Source organism: Polypterus senegalus, chromosome 12 (genome assembly GCF_016835505.1).
Source record: "Polypterus senegalus isolate Bchr_013 chromosome 12, ASM1683550v1, whole genome shotgun sequence".
In the NCBI taxonomy this organism is placed as follows: domain Eukaryota; kingdom Metazoa; phylum Chordata; class Cladistia; order Polypteriformes; family Polypteridae; genus Polypterus; species Polypterus senegalus.
The window spans coordinates 32,255,636-32,278,112 of NC_053165.1; the positions used below are offsets into that span (position 1 = coordinate 32,255,636).

The 22,477-nt window shown below is 40.9% G+C and overlaps 1 protein-coding gene across 1 annotated transcript in view; it reads right to left on the reverse strand.

Moving 5' to 3' along the window:
• Positions 1-2,777, reverse strand: part of gpr4 (G protein-coupled receptor 4) — a 50,171-nt gene extending 47,394 nt beyond the window's left edge. Inside the window, exon 1 of the mRNA XM_039771448.1 lies at positions 2,602-2,777. The gene's annotated coding sequence lies outside the window, so the exon portion shown is untranslated. The remainder of the gene's footprint in view (positions 1-2,601) is intronic.
• Positions 2,778-22,477: the final 19,700 nt, after the last annotated feature.

Here is a 22,477-nt window from a genome sequence, read left to right on the forward strand (position 1 = left end):
ACAATAAACCAACAGTGTGCAATCCAATGCAAAGATCAGACAACACGCCAGTTAAACGGCAACAGATCTGAAAGATTCTGTAACAAAGCCAGTAATTATGCAGGATACTAGCATTTCATATGGTCTGACAACACGTCATAACGCTGGAGGATACTGAAATCTGACAGGATCAGACTCTACCAATAAAAATCTACATAACACTAACAGCTTATAGCATCGAACTGCAAGGGGTTTGAAGCAGGACAATGATATAATATGTTATGATAGAACACAAGAAGGGAGCACAGAAAACTGGCAGGATCAGACTCTAGGAATACAAAGCAACACAATACTTCGCTGATAACATCACTTCACAAGAGGACTAAATCAAGAGAACAATGTGATATGATAGAACACAAAGAGTTAAAGCTGTAGATCAATGAATGACATCTGACATGAAAAGAGTCCAGGGATGTAAAGCTGTAGAACAATGAGATCTGACACGATTAGACTCGAAGAATACAAAGCTACTCACTATTAAGAGCTGATAGCATTAAATGAAAGGTGATATGATATGATAGAACACAGGGAGGTAAGGATGTGAACAATGAAATATGGCAGGATCAGACTCAAGGAATAAAAAAAGCTACACAATACTGAGCTGATAGCATCATATTGCAAGGAGATTAAAGCAAGAGGACGATATGATATGATAGAACACGGGACAACAGAACAATAATATCTGGCTGCATCAGACTCTAGAAATAAAAAGTTACACACTACAAAGTGCTAACATCACATAAACAGTAAGAGGTTAAAGCAAGAGGATAATATGATATGACAGAACATAGGGAAGTAAAGCTGCTCAACAATGAGATCTGGCAGGATAAACATCCAGGGAGGTAAAGCTACAAACCACTGAAATCTGACAGTATCAGACTGTAAGAAGAAAAAAAAATACATATTAAGAGTTAATAGCATCACATCACAAGGGGATTAAAGCAAAAGGAAAATATGATATGATATAACACGGGGAGAGGGGGTAAAGCCGCTAAACAATGAGAACTGGCAGGATCAGCATCCATGAAGGTAAAGCTGAAGAATACTGAAATCTGACAGAGTCTGATTTCGCATAAAACGCTACACATTACTAAGCGCTAAAAGCAACACATCTCAAGGGGATTAAAACAAGAGAAAGATAAGATACAACAGAACAGTAAAGTTGCAGAACACTAAAATCTGACAGGATCAGACTCTAGGAATAAAAAACTGAACACCAATGAGTGCTGATCGCATCACCTGGCAAGGGAATTATAGCAAGAAAATGATATGAAATGATATGATATGATAATAGAAGAGGAGGCAGAGCTGCAGAACAATGAGATCTGGCAAGATCAGACTCTAGTAATAAAAGGCTACATACTACTAAAAGCTGATAGCATTAAATGGAAATAGGTTAAATCAAGAGGATTATATGGATCTGCGGTGGGTTGGCGCCCTGCCCGGGGTTTGTTTCCTGCCTTCCGCCCTGTGTTGGCTGAGATTGGCTCCAGCAGACCCCTGTGACCCTGTAGTTAGGCTATAGCGGGTTGGATAATGGATGGATGGATTATACGGATACAAGAATATAAGAAAATAAAGCTGTGGAGATCTGGTAGGTTCAGAGTCCAGGGAGGTAAAACAGCAGGGAAGTGAATTCAGACAGGTTGTGAAGAATGAAGGCAACAAGGAATGGCAATACTGTTTGTCAGGATTCAGCTTTGAGGTCACAAATATATAATGCATAGGTTCAAGCTCCACAGATGTGAACTGTCTTTGCCATGAAATCAGGCATAGTCAATCAATGAAGAAGTGAGACCACAGATTACTGAAATGTGACAGGATGACTCTCTATGGAATTGAAGATTGAGAAATATGATAGGATTAACCTCTAAGGAGGTAAAGTTGCAAGATACTGGTATCAGAGCCGATCACATTCCAAGAAGGTGAAGCTGCTGGGCACTAAAAACATCAGGTAGTATGAGGCTCTACAGAACTGTACGATGTAGCATGCCTAAAATCACTTTATATTAGGCTCAGAGAGAGACAGTAACCTTGTCAGTAACTGAAAGCAAACAGGATCGGACTCAGCTAAAAAAAAAAAGAAAAAGAAAACAAAAAACGCAGGACTCCTTTGATGTTGAGGTAATGTGCTTCACCCTCATCAATCTTTGTGACCAGGCCGGGATGTGGCTAGATGCTGGATCCAGACTTTACGCTTTCTGAGGGCTTAAGGGCTTGCAAAGAGGCTGGTAAGATGGACTTATTCCAGTTCTATAAAATGGCTTGAGAAAATGAAACAGATATAGGAAATGGAAAAGAAAATGCATATTCCTCAGTCAGAACCTACTTTTTTTGTTAGAAAGTCGCCTCGTCCTTCACTGCGCGACCTTTTTTCACAATCCAGTGCCCGGCACCCACGCGACCCTCTTTTTTTCAATTTCGTTTCCGGTGCCCACGCGATTCTTTTTGACAATTCAGTGCCCAACGCCCACGCTACCCCCAAAATTAACTTCTAACTCAAGGCAGCTTCAAAACCGCATCCCCGATAATAAGGAGACGTAGCGCTGGCAGGACACTTACCTCCCCAGCGGGCTTGTCTTTACTTTGCTCCACTTTAGCTGTTTCAGCACCCTCCTCTTTCTCGCTCCTCTCCCTTTACTCGCTCCCTTGTGTCGCCTCTAAGCCCCACGGGTCCCCGCAGTCACCTGAGTATCGGAGGAACTGAGGGCTGTGCTGATATGGACTCGTAGACCCCTCCTCCTCCACCGCCTCCTCCTCCTCCTCGCTGCCCGCCCGCCCGTCCGTCGGTCCGCCAGTCAGTCAGCCAGCCTCCTCTCCTCTCAGTCTTCCGCGTGCGCGCGCTTGCGCGCTTCCATCCGCTTGAAAGCACTCGCTTGACTGATGTTGGTTCGCGCGGTCAGTCACTCGATACTCCGTTTGCACGCAAGCATGCGACAACAAGGGGCTGAGGGGTTTTGGGCTGCCGCACTTTTCTTCGTACAGTGCCTTTCACAAGGAGCACCTAGGTGAAGCAGGTACTTGGTACTGGAAGGAGACATACCGTCTTTTTTATACTGCTGCACGCCTTCGGAACCACCTTTTATTTTGTAGTCAAGCCCTCCACGACTGGCCACCGTTATTTTCTAAGAAAATGCATTAATATATTTTAGGTCCAACTGGCATTGTGGGTTAGTAAGTTTTTCAACTGTCTTTTTTTTAAAAGTGCCATACTGCAGTGTCGCAATAATTGTCACGTGAACGTCAGTAAATGGCAAAACGCCACACTTATTTTCCATCTTATCTCTTCAATGAGGATTTATTAGCACCTCTGAAGCTGTCGCAATAATCATTTGGTAAACATCTGGAAATAGCATAAGGCCATAAGCAGGGATTCATTACCAATTGTGCTAGCTTTTGTAGTGGCATTTACACCATTGCCCATTTTGACCTTACTTACTCAGTTGATGCGACAGGAAGAATACAGGTCAGATTGATGTGCCTGTTTGCCAACTATTTTAGATATATTTTATTCATTTTATGTCATTATTTTCCATTGAGATTTTTAAACTGATAGTTTGAGCCCTGACCAGATCTAGAAGGGTGCTGGGGAGCTAAGCACCCCCAGAAACTTGATGTCCCACCTCCACTAAGGCTGTAGATAAACACATCTGCACTCCAGATAGTTTTCCAGGATATCTGATTGCCTCAAGGCAATCCAAAATTAAGAGTCACAGAGTTTCCTATATAGAATAAGTATATCAGCATGCTCAAAATTCTAAGAGGGACCCTCTCTCCAATATTTTTTTCCACACTCCCATGGGAGTCTGTTGAAACTGCAATGGGTCATATTTATTTTTACATACACTAAAAGGAGCCCCCTGGACAGACCAGAAACACAGTGCAGAAAATGACTGGGATCCCCCAAGTGGAAATGAGAAAGAGGGGCACTGGTTTGATTTCTCCAATTTCTTTTTGGTTTTACTTTCACTAGTCTAAGTCCAGCAGAAAGTGAATAGGTTTTCTTTTTCTTTCTTTTCTTGTTATTTTATGTTTTAATGCACAGTTATTTTATTATAATTACATCAGAAGTCAAGTTAAATTTATTGTCATGTGTGAGTAGTACAATGAAATTCATCTTCACATGTCTACTTTAGAACAGCTAGCACAAATACAATCCAAAACTAAATTAATAAAAATATACAATACCTGGTATGTAATATATAAATACAGTTCTAAACAATATATGCAGTATTTGCAAGTATTATAAAATGGCATGGGAGGCGACACTGAAAAGATGTTCCAACCAGGACGGGTGGTGTTCCTGTTCCCAGATGGAACTATAAAAGGGATGGATCAGGGCATAAAGCCTTTTACTGTGGGACCTGGCTGCAGCTACTGGAAGGTATGGAGGGCCACACTACACAGGAAACACGTGACCTCCTCTGTCCACTGAAAGGTGTGGATGACCACACTAGACAGGAAATATGTGATCTCCGCTATCCACTGGAAGGGGTGGAGTTCTGTGCTAGCCAGAAAACACGTGACCTCCTCTGTTCACTATAAAGTTTGGAGTTCCATGTTAGAAGAAAACATGTGACCTCCTTTGTCCACTGGAAGGTGTGTAGGTTCACTCTAGACATAGAACACATGACCTCCTCATTCATAATCCTGATGTTCTGTGTTGCCCCTCCTTACACTATGCCTAAAATTAGGGATGGGTGGGGGGTATCTGACTTAAAATGACATAAATAAGCTTGCATGGAAGTCATGTGTTTCCTGCCTAGCATGGATCTCTACAACTTACATTAGCTGTAGCCACCATTCAAGACCGTATGCTCCCATGATACGCTGGACAGCAGCATTTCTGGGCCGGTACTGCCATGCATGCCCCCATAGGGGATACTGGGAGTTGTAGTGTTGTTGGGCAGCCCTGCTGGGTTCCATGGGTGCTGCATGGGAAGCCATAAGGAACAACTGTCTCTACTTTTAGGTGCCTCTGCCTGAGACAGAAGTGCTTCCTATGTTCGATATCCTGGCACCAGAAGTACCCACGAGTCTGACATGAAAGGGTAGTTGGGAGCAGGAGGACAACATTTGACTAGGAACAAAGACAGAGGGAAGAAAAGAGAATTGTGTTTTGGTGAAAACCTTTACAGGTACTGTTATGAATAAAAGGTTGTTGAATTTGTAACTTCGTGTAGTTGTGAGGAGGGTTTGGAGTCCTGAGACGCCCCCTAGTGGTCATAATATTAACAGGGTTACATTACAATATCTGGTATTAACATGAATTTGACATTCTGGTTATATGTACATGACCTAGGAGTTTGCATTTCAAGAATCTGTTTTTTTTAGCTGTTGCTGAGACTGTCAAGGCTTTTCTAAAATAATTCTAAATACAGCTGCTGAAAACTGCTCTACCATGAAGTGTGACTCGCTTACAAAATATTCCACAGTTGTGGTGATGTAATGAAATTCAAAGCAGTTCACACAAAAATGAACACAAAGATTGATAACACATATAGAAAAGAACAACGTATTGTCTATGATGTTTCTGTTGAAGGCTTATGTATCTTAGTTACATTTTTAGTTATCATATACATTATGACATGCACTCAGAATGCGATATGCTTATGTGCATTTCTGTCTAACTGCTTATCTAATGATCTGAGATCATTCTGTTGTCACACCAGAAATAGAGCAGAGCATTAAGAGTATTCCATTAACATTTTAGCCTATGAGAGGTAAAACAGAGTCTTCCATTATCTAAGTAACTATGTGAAACATACTGATCTTTTCAAATTAAGCAAACATTAACATTGACTTTCAAAGATTGCCCCTTACATTAAGGTTTATTCTATTACAGGCTAACGTGGGAAATCAGACCCTTGATGATCCTTCCCGGCCTTGACTCTGAATGGTTGCTTAGTCTCAGTGCAAATGTCAGTTCAGACAGAAGGCAGGTAGCAGCAAAGGCATGTAATGGGCTACACTGAAGTCAACAGGCAGCAGAGTAAAGTACGGCGAGGTCAATGACGGGATCTTAAAGTCCTACCTCCTCAGACACTTCAGCAGCCCTGCATCGCTGGGGTATAGCGGATGTGTCCTGCTGCTTGCTGCCTGTAAGCTGCTAGAAGCCGCCTCGATGGCTTTAAGCAATTTACCAGTTGTCCTCCAGACTGTCAACAGTATTTGTCTGTTAAGTGCCTGTCGATCGAGCAGAGCTGCTAGAAACTTTATCTGAACTCCTAGAAAGTCATTTCAGGTATTAACAAACATAAACTGACTCCGGTAAACCTGCCCAGCAAGATTAGCAGTGGAACGTCAGTCACTAACAAGGACAGGACAAACTTGTTAAAAACAAATTAAAAATTTCCATCCATCTCTCCAACAGCCCAACTATTCCCTTATACGTCTGTCCTTCCATCCATGCATCTGAGTGAAGTGCTCATAAGTAAGTACTCTCCCCTCGGAAGTTCTCACATTTTATTGTCATACCACATTGAAATGCAATGGATTTAATTTGGCTTTTTTGACAGTCATTGTCAGAAAAGGACTCTTTACAGAAAACAGATTTCTACAAAGTGATTTAAATTCATTAGAAATATTAAACACAAAATAATTAATTGTGTAATTATTCATCCCCTTCAAGGTATATTTAGCAGGTAGCACAGACACTTGGAACAAATTACCAAATAGTTTGGTAGAGTTAAGTGGATAGGACTGGAAGACTTTCTTGGGCTGAATCGCCTGTTCTCATCTAAATTGTGCAAATGTTCTAATTCCAGCCTTGAGTCTGTGTGCTCGGGTCTCTATTAGTTTTGCTCAACTGGACTCTGCCATTTTTTCCCCCATCATTCTGTTCTGTTACGTTGCATGGGGACCAGCCACACATTCTTAATTGGACTGAGATCTGGACTCTGACTCAGCCACTCCAGAACATTAAGATTGTTGTTTTAAAGCCATTCGTTTATAGCTCTGGCTTTATTTTTGAGGTTGTTGTCTACCAAGGCACAGGTTTCTTGAAGGCTGCTGTCGTGCACATACACTAGGGAGACAGCTTTAGGGCTCTAGTGATGGTAGTTACCCACCAAACCAGGGGTTGGCACTGTTTGCTAATGCCTTCTCTCTTCCTCCCTCTGCAGAATTAAAGACTAACAACCATTCCACCTCTGACATCAGTTCCGTCAGCCAGTCCCCTTCCTGCCTAAGTGCCATATGACCAGCAGCTTGGATTACTTCGATTTTGAACTCTGAAAAGACATTTCTGCAACTTGTTGTGTGGTTTTGTTTTCTATAAACTTTCAGTTATATAGGGTGATCATGGTGGTGCTCCAACCCTTTCACATCATTGTGTTTCCTTTTACACTGCATGAGGTTTTCATCCTGGATTTCCCCATATTTTGCTGCATGCATTTTACCGTCACAAAGCTGTCAGTGCCTGCAGCAGAGAAACATCCCCACAGCATATTGTTACCACCACTATGCTTCACAGTAAGGGACGGCATATCTTTGATAATGTGTAGCGTTGGGCTTGTGTCAAACATGATGTTTAGTCTCATAGACATTAAGTTCATCTTTGGTCTCATCAGACCATAGAACCTTCTCACTTGAGAATCTTCTAAGTGCCTTCTTCTGAGATGTCATGTGCATGTTTCTTAACAGTGCATTTATGCTTGCCATTTTTCCATAAATTTATCCCAGGTGAAGCACCAGACAACAGTTGTTGTGTTTTATATTTATAATTCATGTAGGCCACTTCACAGAGGTCTGTTTTCACTAACATTAAAGAGTCTTTTTCTGTTGATTCAGTGTCAAAAATGTAAAATTAAATCCAACGAGATTCAATGTTGTATAAAATGTGAAAATTTCCAAGGGAATGAATACTTTTATACGCACTTTATATATATATATATATATATATATATATATATATATATATATATATATATATATATATATATATATATATATATTTATTTATTTATTTTTTTTTCTACTAGCAGGAAGTTGTGCAGATCTTGACAGAAACAAACACAAATACGTCTATAGTGCCTTACAGAATTATTTAGTCCCTTAACCATTCCTCCAATTTTATGGAATAATACAAGCCCTAAAATGAAATTTTGTTCTGTCTTCTACTTCATCCTCTTCATCCTTTCCCACCTCTATGCAGGGTTGATGTACCTGATCAACCTTCTCCAAATAGCTTGGTCCTCCTCTTCCTTCTCCTCCTCCTCAGTGAAATCCTTTTCCTACATATCTTCTTTTACTTTTTTATTCTGTCCTTCTTTGTAACTGCACACATTCATCTCAACAGTTTCATTTCTGCCACATCTAACTTCTCCTGCACTCCTGGATTTACTTCCCATGTCTCAGCTCCGTACTGTTTGTCATTGCTGGTCTTATTATGGTTTTAAAACCCTTACCTTCAGCTTAATTTTATGACCATACAATACTCTCAATACATTTTTCCAATTTTTCCATCTACACTGCACACACCCATCTCTACATATTCATTTCTGCCACATCTAATGTCTCTCCTGCTCTCCCTTTACTGTCTATGTCTCAGCTCCATACGACATTTCTGGTCTTACCACTGTCTTAAAAATCTGACCTTTAACCTTCGCCTTAATTCTGTGATCACACAATACTTTGTGATACCTTCTTCCAATTGTTCTGTCCACATTGCACTCTATGTGTTACCCCTGCATCTAGTTTTCTATCTTTGGCTACCACTGATCCCAGATATTTAAATGCATCCACTCTTTTCAACAGGCTTACTTATGAATCCTGATTATCGTCAAACCTCATATATTCTGTGTTCTTCTTGTTTATGTTCAATCTTCTATCTATTTTCCAAAGCCCTTCTCCATTCTTCCAACTTGCCCTACATTTTCTCTTTTCTGGTGCTGCGCTACACAATGTCATCAGCACAAAGCCTGCACCAGGGCGATTGGGCTTCTATCCTCTGACACAACAACCTCCATAACCAGATCAAAGAGGTAAGGACTTAAAAAAGATCCCTCATGCAGACCTTCTCTAACTGGGATCTTCTCTGTTACTCCAACACTGTTTTAAATGTGAGTCCTCGCTCCTGCATACATATCCTGGACAATCCTTCTATACTTCTCTGGTACTCATTTCTTCCTCATGTACCTCCAGGCCTCTTGACGTGGCACTCTATCATAAGCCTGTGCAAGCCTTTCTGACTTTCTCGATGCTTCTCAACCAGCTGTCCGTTGTTCCTCTGCCTTGCATAAAACCAAATTGCTCCTCCCCTATGTTGGTCTCTTCCCTAAACCTTCTCTCTATAACTCTTTCCCAGATTTGCATTGTATGTGACATCAGCTTTATCTCTCTATAGTTTCCACAGTTCTTAATATCTTCCTTTTCCTTTTAAGTAGGTACCATCACACTGCTCTTCCTCTCACCTGATATTCTCTCTTGCTCACAGATCATCTGCATTAGATATTCCACCACACATCTACTCTCTTTTTTCCTAAACTCTTCCACACTTCTGTTGGTATTTAAGGTAATCGTGTTGCCTTTCCACTTTTCATTCTTTTTATTACCTCCTTTACTTCTTCCCTCCTTATTCCTGGTACTTGCCCTTCATTTGGGACTCCATTCCCAGATACAGCCCTTGCGTTTTCTTCATTCAGCAGCTTTTCAAACTACCTCTTCCATCTATTCTTGATCCTATCATGCTCACACTAGACCACATCTTTCATCTGCTTTATTTGACTAAAATCCTTTGCAGCCTTGTACTAAACCCATTGTCACTCCTTCTTGTGTCTCCATTTTTTCATACATCTCCTCCAAAGCCTGCATCTTGGCACTTGTCACTGCCCTCTTTGTCTCCTTGTTTATTGGCCTATACATTTCTTTGTCTTCCTCCCTCCCTGACTGGTACCATGTCTTCTTTGCCTCTTTCTTAGCCCTTATCTAATCCTGCACCTCTCTCTTCTGTGATATTTGTTTATTTGAAACCTCTGCACTGAACCACTGATTAGTTTTTAAAAGTATCCTTGCTTTATGTTAGAGGGCTACTTAAGATAAGCTACCATTGAAAGAACAACTCGGAAAGGAGTGCAGAGTTCCTTTTTAGTCGCATTAGCTTTAGGTGGAGGCGATGAATAAAGAGGTTTGGCTTTGACATGAGTGTGAATGAGTGTGAGGAGAGTTTCAGCCATAACATGACGGGAGTCCGATGAGCTATGGAATTCCATGGATGGCAGGGCTGAATATGGTCACCGGGAAGTTCCAGATGTTAGGATCTGCTGCATATCTCTGTCTTGTTTAGTTGGCTCCATTTTAGCTACTTTTACACCTTTTGAATTGTATTACTTTGAACTGTGCATTAACTTGTCAAACTGTTTATTCACTACTGTATGGATTCCTTGTCCTTATCATTGCACTCCACTTGTATATTAGTGTTTAGGGTTAGGCAGACTTTATTATCCTAGAGGAAAATATGTTTACACATGTCATTGTTTTTACTTTGATTCTTTCTATAGATTGCTTTGTTTAGCATAAACAGCACGGGGCGATTAGCATCTTTCTGCATTTTGTATGGTGTTTAGCAGCTTTTGATTCTTAAGTGCCTTCCTTCAGGCCAGCACTTTGATTTTTTATTTTTAGCATGGTGGCATGGTGATTAGCTCTGCCTCCTCCTGGCTCTAGAAGCTATGGTGGCTGTCCATGTAACGTTTACTCTTTCTCCCTGTGTCCCAGAGACTTTGTGGAGCACTTTGATTTTCATCACATGTCAGGCAGATCAGGGTTTTAAATTTGTTCCTGTCTGACTGGTTGTACCCCATTATAGGGTGTACCTCAGGCTGCAGGGATAGGCTTACATGCTGTATTTTGTGATTCTGAATCTGAGTAAAACACCATAAAAAGGGATGGATATATCTTAATTCACTGATTTTAAATTAAACATTTTGAGGCAGGTAGCACAGTAGATATCCCTAAGAACAATGACCCCATAAACCTATAAACTGGAGCTTTGGAGCTTGCAAGAGATGTGTCACTTTAACTAGGGGGAGTGAGCATGGTCCCTGTCTTGCACCTAATACTGTCAAATCTGATGAAGCCAGTTTGGTAATGTTAGGTTATGTTCATTATTTTGTGGTTTTGAACTGTATGACCTGATGATTGGAGCAGACGTCTATTGCCCATAGCCACAGGGCACTTTCATGTGATGAGCCTGAATAGTTTATTTTTAAATTGTATATTTTCTGCTCTCAAATTCAGTGCCTCATACACATCTACACACACACGCGCACGCACAGAAGACGAATCACGTATCATAAAGTAGTTTTTATTCCAGAGCTTTCAGCGCCTGCCAGGAGCCGTCATCAGAGGATAATGCTTAGACATGCAAGAATCAAAGGCAATATCTAGCAAAATTCATAGCTGTGTGCTTCTCGGATTACCGAAGTTTCCCATCGTCTAATACATTGGAGGGCTTCTTGCACGAAAGTTGTATGAATGGAAGCAAATGTCTGCGATACGGTTTGCATATTTGTAGCTAGAGATCCACAAAAGGAGAAGACGAATCACGTATCATAGAATAGTTTTTATTCCTGAGCTTCCAGCCATATATTTACAGTATATGTCCAGGATTTTATTAGTCTTTAGTATTTTGAGGGCTTGAAACACGTCTGACACTTCTATTTTAAAATCTATTAACTTAGAGTTTCTTTTTAGGTCTGCACGGGGAACTCCATTTGTTTCTCCCTTTATTAATCTTCTTCTTTCGGCTGCTCCCATTAGGAGTTGCCACAGCGGGTCATCTTCTTCAATATCTTTCTGTCCCCTCCATCTTGTTCTGTTACACCCATCACCTGCGTGTCCTCTCTCACCACATCCATAAACCTTCTCTTAGGCCTTCCTCTTTTCCTCTTACCTGGCAGCTCTATCCTTAGCACCCTTCTCCCAATATACTCAGCATCTCTCCTCTGCACATGTCCAAAGCAGCACAATATCGCCTATCTGACTTTGGCTCTCAACCGTCCAACTTGAGCTGACCTTCTAATGTCCTCATTTCTAATCCTATCCATCCTTATCATACCAAATGCAAATCTTAGCATCTTTAACTCTGCCACCTCCAGCTCTGTCTCCTGCTTTCTGGTCAGTGCCACCGTCTCCAACCCATATAACATAGCTGGTTTCACCACCGTCCTGTAGACCTTCCCTTTCACTCTTGCTGATATCCGTCTGTCTCAAATTACTCCTGACACTCGTCTCCGTCCATTCCACCCTGCCAGCACTCTTTTTCACTTCTCTTCCACAATCTCTATTACTCTGTACTGTTGATCCCAAGTATTTAAACTCATCCACCTTCGCCAACTCTACTCTTTGCATCCTCACCATTCCACTGGCCTCCCTCTCATTTACACACGTATTCTGTCCTGTTCCTACTGACCTTCATTCCTCTCCACTTTAAAGCATACCTCCACCTCTCCAGGGTCTCCTCAACCTGTCTGGGTGAAATATTTATTCAGTTTGTTTGCTGTTTTCTTCTCATTTTCAAGGATTACTCTTTTTCTGTCTCTGAGGTTTCTTAAATTCTTTTTCATCATTGTACTTAAATAAGTGCTTGCTGTTTGTTTTGACATTATCTATGGCTGTTTGAATTTAGAAGCTCTGATAATCGACATGAAATATGGCAGGCTCACAAGAAAGAACAGAATGCACCATGTTTTTGAATGAAGTTGATGTCCAGCAGTGCTACCCACTGTTCCATCCTTATGGTAACAAGCACCCATCCATAATTAAACCCACTTAATTCACCATCAGGTAGTGGGATTCATTAACTGTCCCAGCTGTGCCATCTGCAATGTAGGGACCAACTTGGGAGGAACACCATACTGTTGTAGGGCACACACACATAGGCGCCCACATGGAGCCAATTCAGAGTTGCTCAACAACTTCACACACAGGTCTTTGAGATGTGACAGGACTGGAATACCCAGAGAAAAAGTAATGGAGGCAAAAGAAGAATGGATCAGATCCTCCCAAAACTGAGATGGGAATCAGCACTGCATAATCCTACAAAATATATTTTAAAGATGTGTGGTGGTTTACTTGAGATACAAAAATGGCACATTAAAATAAAAAAAGAGTCAAAGTTAAAACTAATAGGTGTACATGATTATGTGTGTGCGTGTGAGTGACCCTCCACACTGACGTCACAGGATGCACTTTGTTCAACTCTGCCAGCTGAAACATTCAACAGGATGCAGAGACTCGCAGGTAATGGAATCCAGAAACAATGGGCTGCAGCATACCATGGTAGGTGCTGGAGCTGTGAGAGATGTCATCAGGCCTGATGAGAGCTTGGGGAACGGGTTCAAGTTCAGACTGAAAGGGCCAAATCCCCAAAGAGGTAACGTGAAAGCCTCAAGTGTGACAGAGGTGACCTGTACTTCAGAGTCTTCATTGTCCTTGTGAACCTGAGCTTAATTATGAGGAAGGGAGGAGGAGGAGGAGGAGGAGAAGTGTTGGTTCTGCTGGATAAGACTTCTTTGTATCCTGATTCTTACGTCAGCTGCTTAGGACTCCTTCCTGTCCTGTTCTGTGTCTTTTATCCATATGATGAATGCTTTGAATTGTGGGGGAGAGCATGCTAACATACTTTGGGTTGGTGGTGCCCAGTTCTAGAATTGGGCATAGCAGGGGCCAAGAGTCACTTTCTGGCTGGCCTTCATTTCTTTTTTCCGTTTTGTCTACATACAAGGCTGCAGTTTCTGTGGGTGACACAGTGGAAGTCACTTTGCTATAAAAATTAAGGGAACACTCAAATCACACATCAGATCTTGGTGAATGAAAATCTTTACTGAGTAATACTTTGTAATTCATTGAGAACAAAATAATGTAACAACAGTCAATGGAAACCAAATTCAACAACCCATTGAGGGCTTGCTTAAATATCACACGGAAAATCAAAGTCAAACAATTTCCATACAATCCAACTTAAGTGAATCTCATCACAGCAACTCATAATGTGAATCAGTAGTGTGTATGGTCCCCACATGCCTGTATGAACACTGGGCATGCTCCTGATAAGACAGCAGATGGTGTCCTGGGGGATCTCTTCCCAGATATGGATCAGGACATCGGTGAATTCCTGGACAGTTAGTGGTACTACCTAGTGGCGTTCAGATTCAATGATACATAATGTCCCAAATGTTCTTAATTGGATTCAGATCTAGGGAACGTGAGGGTCAGCCATGGTATCAATGCCTTTGTCATCCAGGATCTGCCTACACACTCTGGACACATGAGGTCAGGCATTGTCCTTCACCGGGGGAACCCTGGGCCCACTGCACCAGCATAAGGTCTGACAATGGCTCTGAGGATTTCATCCTGGTACCTAACAGCAGTCAGCCAACCATTGCTTACTTAGCATGTTAGCAGTCATGCTGCATGATGTTGCAGGATGCATAACGTTCACCATGGCGTCTCCAGACTCTTTCACGTCTGTCACATTTGCTCAGAGTGAACCTGCTCTCATTTCTAAAGAGAATGGGGCACCAGTGTCAGAGCTGCCAATTGTGAATACCAATCAAGCTGCATAGTGATGGTCTGTGAGGACAAGTCCCACTAGATGATATTAGGCTCTCATGCCACACTCATGGACTTTCTGGACTTCTGACAGTTTGGTCAGACACATTCACACCTGTAGCAAGCTGGAGGTCAATTTGTAGGGTTCTTCCTCACACAAAGTAGCAAATACCAGTCTCTCCTTCTACAGCCCTGTCCATCTGTCTGCTGGTATCTCCTTCATGCTGTTGAGACTGCACTGGGAGACACTGCAAACCTTGTAACAGAATGTATAAATGTGTTATCCTGGATGAGCTGGACTACATGTTCAACCCGAACTGGCTGCAGGTGTCACTGCATACTACCAGTAGTGACAAGCACACTAGCGAAATGCAAAACTAGAGAAGAATCAGTCAGGAAGGATAAGGGGACAGCAATTGTCTGTGGCCACTACCTGCAAAACCTTTCCCTTTTTCGGGGTTGTCTTGCTGTTGCCTCCCCAGTGTCCATGTTGTCACTTTCATTTGCATCAAAGCAGATGAAATTGATTCACAATGACTTATACTTTCTAACTGGACAGGCTGATATTCCTGAACCTTAGCTGACTGTTACACTGTGATGATTAAGGGGACAGGATAGTTCCCTTAATTTTTTGAGCATTGTATTTTAGAGCAGATATTAGTGTAAGACGCTATGAATCCTGAGTTGAGTGTATTACACCAAACCATGCATTGAACTCACTTATCTCAGTTATCATGGCATGTACTAACACATGGTACAGAATGGATGGGAAATATTAATGTATCTATATATATAAAATGACATAACAAATAGTGTCTGTGCCCGGGTATAATGGTTCTCTGTCCACAAGATGGCTGGAATGTCCGACGAACAAAGGCAGCAAGATGCAAAAAGAAAGGGGGATATAAGGAGTTTTCTAAATGCACAACGTGATGGAAATAGGCAGACTCACCATTGTAACATGCCTCCTGTTGTGCCCTCCTTTGTACCAATGATTTTAAAGACTGTTTGAGTAATAACTACTTGCCTTATAATAAAGGAAAAGCAGAATTCCATTAGTTGAAGGTAACTGTTATGTTTCACCTTGGGTCCCTTGCCTGGCCGGTGTTCAAATCAGTGTTTTATTTCCTTTTTCTTCATTCTTGAATCATTTTTTGTTTACTTTGCCTTGCTTATGTTTTGTGTCTTTTGGGGCTGGTCCCCCAGGAGGCAGGGCCACCTGCCAGACACCAACATGTACTGCCCTCCCCCTTATAAATCTGGATGGTCTCCCATACTTACTGGAGGTTCATTTCGAATGTATTAAGCAGTGTGCATTCTTTGTTTTCATTATGCTTTGAACTTCTTATGAATTATTGCTTTTTTTTGACATTCTGCTCTGTTTTTTGACTTTGCCTTGGGATTTTATTGTTTCTTTGAATTGCCTTTGTGCTCCATGGAGCTTCACAGTGAGTGAATGCATATTGTAAAGAATAAATCTTTTATTTGATAAAGTTATAGTGCTTGCCATTATTACATAGCTGGGGTTCAACAATTATATCCCCCTATTGTGCACATTTTTGGAAGTGCTTTTGGAACCAATTGGGATTTATGTGCTTTGGGACTCCTAGTTCACACCAGTAGTGATACAGGCGACTTTGTATTTCAGAGCACCTGAACTTCGGTTTTAGAGTGACCAGGCAAACATCTGTGCTAAGTCAGACAGACTTTCACTTACCTTTTTCCAGTGACCAAAGAGATTTATTTTCTATGGAGTCTGTGTAGACTTGACTTTTGTTTTCCTTTCCTCATTGTTAGCGGACCTTAGTTCCATTTTTTAATTCATCTATCCTGCCATTTACAAATCTCCATAACCTAGTTCAGGGTCACAGGAACTGGAGCCTACCTCAGCAGCCTAGGGCACAGTCCATCATAGTGACACTGGATGAGTTTGACATTGCCACTTAGCCCAAACATGCAAATCCACACACTTCCCACGGATGGTGCCTAGACCAGAATTTAGATCCAACAATCTTGAGATGTTGCCTTCAGAAGATTTACCACTGTATATACAGTAGCAAGAACAATTATGTGAACGCTTTAAAATAATCAGGTTTTTTCTATTAATTAGTCATAAAATGTGATCTGATCTTCATTTAAGTCACAATATAACTAAGCTAATAACACACAAACACTTATAATCTTTCATGTCTTCATCGAACACACCCATCAAACATTCTCAATGTGCTGTGGAAAAGGAGGTTAACCCTTAGATTTAATAATTAGTTTAACATCTTCTGGCAGCAGTAACCTCAAACAAGCGCATGTGGTAGCAGTGGATCAGACCTGTACAACGTTCAGGAGGAATTTTGGACCATTCTACATTACAGAATTACATCAGCTGTCTGGTGAACGCCCCTCTCACAATGAGATTATTCTATGGCATCTCTACAGGGTTAAGGTCTGGGCTCTGACTGGGCTGCTCCAAAAGGCAGATTTTCTTTTTCTGAAGAAATTCAGTAGTAGATTGACATTGTTTAGGTTCATAGTCCTGCTGCATCACCCAACATCTACTGAGGTTCAGTTGGTGGACAGCCACCCGGATATTATCCTGCAAGATAGCTTTATAAATTAGAAGTTAGTTTGCCCCTCGAGGATGGCAAGCTGTTCAGGCACACAACACACAGCCCTTCCCAATATAAGGCTTTGTTCCTTCTTCTTTGTATATATACAGTATGTACTAGGGGGTTCTCCCCGTGCTTGCTTCGCTTGCCAACCCCCCGACCAGCGCTATGGACCAGCCACTTTGCATCTCTGCCGCTGCTTGCTGCTGCTGCTGTGCCGCGTGATGTGCATCTGACACGGCACTTCGAACATTTAAAAATCTGTACATCAGCTGTCCTTTTTTATCACTGCCTTGTCTCTATGACCTTCTACTTTGTCATCTACTCTTTGTCTTTTATTTCCGGACTCGGGCGTGGTTAAATCTCTTGGCACAAAGTCTTGTCTCATGGGACGTGAGTTCTTGATATTTTTTAGTTTATAATTTAAAAACAGAATAAAAATCTGAAAATCTAACAACATCACATTAAAGTTGAATAAATTCTGAAAAGAATGATACCAAACATTTATATGTAAGTTTTAAAATAAGCCTGATTTAAAGCGTGACAAAAAATGTGACATAAAAACATCACATAAACTTGTTGCACTTTTAGGCTTAGGATTTTATACACATAGAGCAGATGTAAATGTATATTTGTATGTGTATGTGTGTGTTTATATATCTAGTACATATTTGTTGTAGTGTTTTAAGTTTTTTACTATGACTGTGTCAATGCTGTAAATGTATGTTCTGAGTCTGTCAATGGAATTTGTGCTTTACCAAAATAAATGGAATTTGGTAAAATGTTCATTTAGATCAGTATGCCAAGATGCAAATGTTCTAGTCATGCTGTTTAGATGTTTCTGACTTCAGTTCGTGCTGATTGTGAGGCTCATTGCTTCCTCTCAGAGTTTACCTGATGAGGTGAGTCCTATCTAATCCCTCGGTGTCCTTCACGTTTATTGCATGTACTCCATTTTTTTGCCACATTGCCCTGTAATGTGATTTGAGTTTTGTTAACTGAAAGCCCATTGTTCTTTAACTGATTTTAGATCATGGGTAAATACTGTGTAGTGCTGAATGTTTGCTCATTTTTGCAAACTGTGAATGGTGCAATATAACATTTAGGTATTGATCTCATATTAGTGAGGTTCTTGTTCAGCATTGTTGGCTTCCATGATTACTGCAGAATTGCACATGCATAATATTTAACCTGCTGCATTGAAACATCACTTTTCTTAATCTTCAATAGTCTCAATGTTTCCCAAGGTCATTAGAGAATACCACAGTTACCTTTGACTTTTGCCCCATTGTTAAGATAAGCAGACAGGTCTCCTACCCCATTCAGCTTAGCTTTTGCTCTGGAGGACACCAGGCTCCCATGAGCTGAGACCAACCTTACCTTGAAATTTTAAATTTTGCTTCCTGCTCTCAGACGAATGACCTCGCCATGCACTTGTGCCCAGCATGCCAGGTTTTCAGAGAGCGTGACACCATCCACACAAACAACGAGGTTGCCAGGCTGTCACTGGTAAGGTTTACCTAAGGTGACGGTCATATGAGGACGCCTTCACTGAAAAGGGTCATGCAGTGTCAATCCCATCTTTAGCACCTTTAAGACTTGAAGAGAATTAAAGTCTGATAAAATCAGAACTCACATATTGATAGATCACTAACATTAATAGGTAACCTCAGCCTATTGTGCTGCATGTGCATCAAAGGAGCCCAATGATGAAAAGGAAATAGGGGGTGGGCTAGGGGTCTTTCATTGGTGTTGGATCTTGTTTCCTTTGCCGTCTGTTCTAGAAAATTCGTCAGTAGCTACAGCATGTTAAAGCAGGTGAACGAGATAAACTACTAATTTTTAGTATAAAAAATTTTATAATTCTTCTGACATACAGTACAAAGCTGTAAATATTTTAGCTCCTCAAAACACATTAGTGCCTTCTGGACTATCCAGGGGATGCATTGCAATCTCACAATCAGACCTTCTTAAAATTCTGAGAGTAAATAAAACTAGCATACGAGATGCAGCATTACTCTATAGAGCACTTAGACTCTGGAATGACCTCCATTGTAAAATTAGAGAAGCCCTGTCGATCTCAGTATTTAAATAATAATTGAAGGCTCTTTAATTTAGCATAAAGAGGCTGCTGAAGTTATTTTAAAATGCTCTCTTACATTTCTTTTTATTCATAGTAATTGTTGCCATTATTAAGTCTCATCCATTTTCTTTCTCTTGCTCTGTCTGTGGTGGCACTTGGTCTTCCCAAGAGTGGATCTGTTGTCATATATGAGGGACTCATCTACCAGGTATCTTCCATCCAAGTGACATTGTTAGCATTTGACTACAGAATGGTTCTTGTTGGAATGTGGCTCAGCTGGGATTTTGGACATCCTGTATACAGTGTAGTTTACAAAAATTGTAAAAACATAAAATGTGATTATAAAATTTCCCTGTAGTCACCTTCAAAATATTTTCCTTGAGATGCAATACACTTGTCTCATTTCCGTTAACATGTCCAGTACTCACCTTTTACTATCATGTCTAGAACTTCCAACATTTTTTTCTTAGATTTCTTCCACAGTAGCTTTTCACTGAGAATTCACAGAAAGCAACATCTGGAGAATATGGAGTGTGTGAAGCAGCAGTCACTTTGTTTTTGTTCACACAACATGGTGTGTGCAGGTGCTCTGTCATGGTGTAAAACACAGTTTTGCAAGCACCACTGCTCTGGACATTTTTCTCCTGATGCTTTTCTGTAGACACTTCAGCAGTTCAATGTAATGTTGCTGATAAACAGTCTGACCAGCGACCAGATATGTCAATGTCGAAAAACACAGTCATCATTGTCTTTTGAAAATCTGTAACAGTGGCTTGGAGAAAAAAAATCACTCAAGTACCATTGCACAATTGTAGAATAAACACCAGAAATACTCACTCAATCAATTTAGCATGATGTCGGATTAACCATATTAAACATATACGATATTTCACCCTAATCCCATGCTATCCACCAGTTCTGGGAATTTTGTAGTCCCGCTTCATATGTGCACTGATGAGCCATATCATTAATGCTCCCATATGAAGTGGACAGCATTAGCTATCTTATAACGATAGTACATGTCAACTTCAGGGATATATTAAACAGTAAGCTGACATTAGGTTCTCATAGTCGACATGATGAATGAAGGTATAAAGACCTGAGTGAGTTTGATGAGTGTCAAATTGTTTTGACCAGATGACTGGGTCAGAGCATTGAGCATTTTTGAGAACATATTTCTTGTGGGATCCTCATGATCAGCGTGACCCAAAGAGGGAAAAACCACCAACCAACAACAATGCATTGGACAGGCAAGACTCGTCAATGTGAGAGTTCAATGAAAGCTATGCTCTCTGGTACAAACCAAGAGAAGGATTACTGTAGCACAAATTACAGAGGTAATGTAATGACACACAGTGTATCAAATCCTCCTGTATAAGAGACTGCACAGTCGCAGGTCAGTCAGTGCCCAAGCTAACCCTTTATCACAATTGAATGCACCGACAAATTGTATATGAGTGTCGGAACTGGACCTTGGATCAATGGGAGAAGGCTTTTTGGTCCAATGAATCCACTACATCTCTTCCTCAGATGGCATCAGGATGTACTATGGGATGAAGATAAAGCAGTGAAAGAGGATGATACTTTAGGGGCGTTCTTCTTAGAAACCCTGGGTCTGGGCATTCAAATAGGCGTTAATTTGATGTGTATTACCTACCAGAACATCATCACAGACCAGGTACAACCTTTCATGGCAAGAGTGCAATGCATCCTGCAACACTACATGAATCGTTGGGCTCCAAATTCCCCAGATCTTAATCCAATTAAATACCTGTTGGATGTGTTGGAATAACAAGACCAACGTGTGGCAGTTCCACCTAACAATTTACAAGAGGTAGAGAATTTGCTGCTAATATCCTGGTACAACAGGAAACCTTCAGAGGTTTTGCAGAGTCCATGCCTCAGCAGGTCAGAGCTGTTGTGATGGCGCATCATATTAGGCAGGTAGGCAAAATGATTTGGCTCATCACTGTATGTTGTAAAAGTAAACACAAAGGAACATTAAGAGTTGGGGTATCACTAGATCTCCCTGCTTATTAGACCAAAACTTGATGACGATGGAACAGTTGCAGAAAAAGGAAGACAGTTGTTAGACAGGCAAAGTGACTTTCATAGTCTGTTCAGCTATTGACAGCCTAAGTTTTGGTGGTGGAAGGAGTGGAGCTAAAAGTGGAGTCAGATGTACTCTTTGCATACTAGATCTTCTAAACAAAAAACAGAAAAAAGGAAATGGCTGGCAGACTGCACAACCACAAACCTCTTTCCTGGTATTTAAGCAAGTAAGTAAAATTTATTTAGAAAGCGCCTTTCATAGACATGACATCACAAAGCGTTGTACAACAATATAACACATACAAGTGCCATTAAAAATAACAAAACAAGAAAAATGAAAAAGAAGAAATAAAATAACATAACAGGAACAAAACACAAATAAAGTAAAAGTCCAAGCAGAGACTGCTCAAACAAAAACAAAAATGTCTTAAGTTGCTTACTAAAAGATTCAACTGACTCATTCGTGCGCAGCGCTAACGGAAGACCATTCCAAAGTCTTGGCGCAACAGACTGAAAAGCACAATCCCCACGCAGCTTAAGGTGGGTACAAGGGATGGCTAGGGGGCCCTGTTGTTCAGACCTAAGTGCCTGGCAGGCTGTATGGCGGTGCAGGAGGCCAGTAATATACTCAGGGGCTTGTCGGCAGAGAGCTCTATAGGTAAGCATGAAAATTTTAAAACAAGTTCTATAATAAACTGGAAGCCGGTGCAATTCAGAGAAGATGGGAGTGATATGTGCCATCTGACTAGATCAAGCTAACAGCATAGCAGCTGCATTTTGAACTAACTGTAGCCGAGAAAGGGAGGATTTATTCAGACCAGTATACAGAGAGTTAGAGTAATCAAGGGGTGAGGAGACAGAAGCATATAAAAGCATCTCCAATTCTAGTCATTATTTGTTTATAATATTCTATTGATTTATTACTTGTCTAATTATGTAGCATCTGTCAGTTTAATTCTTTTATTTATTATGCAGTTTCTATGTGCGAGAAAATCTTCAAGATGTCCCATTTATTTTGTAGGTGATTCCTCAAGAGGCCTGTCTACCACCACTGAGGGACCACTCCCAGCCCTATAAAGTCTCGTGGGAAATGCAGTCCCTAATTGTTCACTGAAAGATTTTTTGGTTGAGTGTGTCTTATCTGTAA